Below are 4,800 nucleotides of genomic sequence, written 5' to 3' on the forward strand. Positions count from 1 at the left end.
GAAGACCAGGCAAGCCAAGTGAGACCTAAATCGAAGGCCTCAGGCAGCCCACTTATACGTACCTTTCTTCATTGGACACTAAACTCCGCTTGCGAAGACCTGTTGAAGCAAGTGAAATCGAAATCAAATTAAATTCGACGACTGGCACCCATGCCAACGTCGTCTCCTTCATTGGAAACGAAACTCGGCTTGCGAAGACCTATTGGGGCAAGCGAAAGCGAAACCTTCAATGGGCTTGCGAAGACTTATTGGGGCAAGCGAAAGCACGTGTAAAGACATCCGAGCGAGATCGTTGCCAGTGCCGTTATGAAGTTTTTCATATTTTAATTGACGTTTTTCGTTTCTTTTTACAATGATATAGTGTCCTTTTTAGTAGTTCTGATGATAATTATCATTGATTATTTAAAAAAAATTTCAGCATCTCTTAGATAAGATTATACTAATGTCTTTTATTTCTTGACGGTTATGTTTTCAGATTTAAGTTTTTCGTAATTTTAATGTTGATTATATTCATATTTTTCATTTCTTATCATCAATTCGTTTGGATTTTTTTTTCAAGGTGTTAGTTAATATAATGATACTTCTTTTCAACAGTATTTCCAAAAACTTTAGTTTTAGTGAAAGGGTTAGGGTTAGGTTTTAAGGTTACAGAAAAAGTGAAAAATGAAGGAATTGAGCGTGGAGTAAAGTGGGAAGGATCGGCAGAAATTTCAAAATTCCGAATTTCCGGAATCTCCATTTCCGAAAACGTGGGTTTTGGGAACTAAAACGCAAACAAAGAAAACAATGTGCGAGAAAACGGGGAGGGGAACGGGCGAAAGTCTTTCCGCCATGCCTCGGCCGGCCAAAAGAGGATCCTCTCTTGTCTCCGCCACATGCTTCCTCTTCTGATCAGTCCCTTGACTATTGACGTCATGCTCTCTTCTTCCGACGCATCCCCACATCATCATCATCGTTTAACGTCCACTTTCCATACTAGCATGGGTTGGACGATTTGACTGAGGACTGGTGAACCAGATGGCTACACTAGGCTCCAATTTGGCAGAGTTTCTACAGCTGGATGCCCTTCCTAACGCCAACCACTCTGAGAGTGTAGTGGGTGCTTTTATGTGCCACCAGCAAGAAGGCCAGTCAGGCGTTACTGGCAACGGCCATGCTCAAAATGGTGTATTTTACGTGCCACCTGCACAGGAGCCAGTCCAGCGGCACTGGCAACGATCTCGCTCGAATGTCTTTACACATGCCACCAGCACAAGTGCCAGGAAGGCGACGCTGGGCACAGGTGCCATTGACGGTTTCGCTTTCGCTTGCCCCAACAGGTCTTTGCAAGCCGAGTTTCATGTCCAATGAAAGAGACGACGTTAGCATGGGTGCCAGTCGTCGAATTTAGTTCAATTTCGATATATTTAAGAATTCAATTAATTTCACTTTTTCTTTATTTTAATTTATTTTTTTGTTTTAAATGAATTAATAATTTTAATTTTAGCTGCAATATTTTAAGCTTTAATTTTAATGAGTTTTCCAGGTTTAATTGTTAAAAATATTGTCCCTTCTCTATCCTCCCTCGCTCCCTATGACTCTGATTCTCATAGATGTTTGAAAGAGAATCTTCAAAAGGCATCCCCTGATAATGAACTAAACTAACTGATCCTCGAGAATACTTGAGACCGGTCTTCATCTCTGATAACATCAGGAAGGCGATTTCATTCTTCCCTGCAGTTTCAGGCCCAGGAATTGATGGCCTTCGGCCTCTGCACTTCAAGGATGGTATCTTCTTATCGGCTGGTGACACTGGACTTGAGCCCTTGGTGAAGTTGACTCAGTTTGTGAAATAGTTATTTTCAGCGATAGTCCTCCTTTGTATCCACACACTATTCTTCAGTGCAAAATTATTCGGGCTCACCAAACCAAATGGAGACCTGCGTCCCATTGCGATTGGCTGCACCCTTCACTGTCTCACTGCAAAGGTGTGCATACAATTGGTCTTATGCTTTTCCCTCACCCAGCTAGGAGTGGGCACTAATGCGAACTTGCCCTCCTTGTCACCCAAGGCAATCCTCAAACTGTACTCTGCTCAGTAAGAGAGACGGTCCCACAATACGGCCTTACATGGCAGGCTTATTGGGAGCCCTCCTATCATTCTTTCGGTGACCGAGATATCACCTCTGCCTCAGGTGTCCAACAGGGCGACCCACTCGGGCCGCTCTGTTTGCACTGGACATTGATGACATCACCAAGATGGGCTTCATGCTAGACAGCTGGTATCTTGACGATGCTTGCTTGCGGGGACCTCTGAACAGGGTTCTCGCCTTTGCTAACATGATGGTTTGTGAGCTTGGTCTCCAAATGTGAGCTCTGGATTCTCACCCATCCGGATTCTCAACATCAACCAACTATTGACTTTTATTGCGGAGCCCTTCCCTTCCACCACAGTCCCTCCCCCATCGGCCTGGTGTCCTCTAGGTGCTCCAATCACTGACCTTGCCTTTGAGTCCACGTTCCAGTCGAAGGTGGCTGCCTTTGAGGAATTGCTGAAAAATATTGAAGCTATTGAACCCCAGGCTTTTTCATACTTAGGAATTACTTCTCCATCCCTAAGCTTTTATATTTACTCAGAGTCATCTTATTTTATTGATTCTCATCGTGTCTCCAATGCTTCGACAATCTAATCTTTGATAGACTCGAATGCTTAGTCAATGTCGGACTCTCCCCCATATCCAACGATGAGGCTGCATTACCTAAGCGATTTGGTCTTGGTCTTCATTGAATGTTCGTCCCTCTCTCAACCCTGCTTCCTTTCCTCCACCCTAGTGAGCAACATCCTTTCCTCTCCAACACGGACGAGTTACAACAGTGAGTTGGATAAAGCTCTCCAACACTGGAGGGAATTGGGCTTGTCTGATCCTGAGAAGGTGGAAGACAATCGGAGTCAGAGAGCTTGGTACAAAATAATTTCGAAGGATTAGTTTTGAAGGTGCCGCTTGTCTGCTAGCGCCAAATACTCAGATGACAGGATTGATGTCATCCCTCTGGCTAATGTTGGTGGCCTACTCAGTTTCGACGAACTTGGTGTCCCCATTGTCCTCAGAGTGGGAACTGACGTATATGCGTCTCTTCATCTCCAAAGGCCTCCATAGCTTTTCTTGCTACCTGAATACTGGTCTCCTCGCGCGTCATATGGAGTTGAACCTAAAGAGGAACTTGGCTCGGGCAAACATCCCCTCTATCTTGGTCCCATCTGGATTGTCCTGTGATGGGAAGAGACCTGACGGCCTTACCCTGTCTCACAGGTCCCAAAGTGGATGCCTCGTCTGGAATGTCTCAGTTAGCGAGTCATTTGCTTCTCACATCATGGATGCTGCGGTCAGGGCGATATCCACAAAATCCTGAAATACCGTGATCTGTTTTTCAAATACATTTTCCATCCTGTTGAAAAAGACATTCGATAGGGTCGGACCACTTACTGTGAGATTCCTGACTTCACTGGCAACTCGCCTTGCAGAGGCTCGTGAAGGCGCTTGGCATCAGCCTCGTCATCACCCGCGGCAACACTGTAAGCGTGCTGACATGTCTCAATAGCCATTACAAAGGTTTCCCAGCGCGCTCAACTTTTCAAACTAAGTTGGTGAATTGTTTTGTCTGTTTTGTCCCTATGTCCCTTAATTTTGGCTGCCAACTTGGCCTGTTTGTTGCTGGCAATGTGTTTTCACGTTTTTCTCAGCCACAATGATCATTGGGATTACTGTCGCGGGATATTCTCTGACAATCACTTCCTACTCTGGAGGTATGGCAAGGATCGAAATCCTGCTGCTACACATATGCCTTTCATGCAGCAACCCTCTCCAGTCAGGGATTAACTACAGTCTCCAACAGCTTCATATAGCCACCTAAAGTGAACCTAAGGCTCTCTTCATTAGTTGTCAGATGAATTCCAGTGTGCAGATGTAGTCGGAACACCTGTTGTATCATTCCTGTTGGCCATAGCTTTGTAACCTCCAATGCAGTTTTCCATGTCATGTCTTAAAGCATTCAGAGAATACTGAGCAGCAATCATGGTGTTGACATTTTGATATCTAGTGCAAACCATGATATAAGTAACTCTTTTCCAATATTCAGATGGTTTCTAGTCCTACATGTCAGCTAACTCTTTCTCAACTGCAACTCAGTGTTGACTGTTAACCAATGTCAAGCTGTTGTTGTAACAATTGTCAAATTTAGCCAAGTGAAATTGTAGACGTGGCTGATGCTGGTGGCACGTAAAAAACACCTTTTGAGCCACGGAGGAAATGTGGCCGATGCTGGTGTCCCAATACTCGCACCAGTGCCAGTGACATGTAAAAAGCATCTTTAAAATGTTGAGCCTCATAGAGGCAATAACACATGACTAAGCTATCTGGCAATATGCCATGCTTGCCTGATTAAGCCACATGAAATCATATTCGTGACAAAGACTGGCGTCATGCAAATGGCACCCATGCCAGTGGCACGTAAAAGCACCGATTACACCCTCAGAGTAATTGGCGTTAAGTAAGGCTTCCTGCCTTATTGGAGTCTGGTGCAGTTCCTCAGCCTTGGTCAATCCATGCAAGCTTGGTCAACAGGCGTTAAATAATGATGATGATAATGATAAATATCTATCTATATATAATATATATACATATATTATCATAGAGTGTGTGGTAAGTAGCTTGCTTCCCAATCACATGGTTTCGGGCTCAGTTTCAATAGGGCAAGTCCCTTGTACTATAGCTTCGGGCTAACCAAAGCCTTGTGAATTGATTTGCTACACGGCAACTAAAA

The sequence above is a fragment of the Octopus bimaculoides genome, chromosome 12, assembly GCF_001194135.2.
Source record: "Octopus bimaculoides isolate UCB-OBI-ISO-001 chromosome 12, ASM119413v2, whole genome shotgun sequence".
In the NCBI taxonomy this organism is placed as follows: Eukaryota; Metazoa; Mollusca; class Cephalopoda; order Octopoda; family Octopodidae; genus Octopus; species Octopus bimaculoides.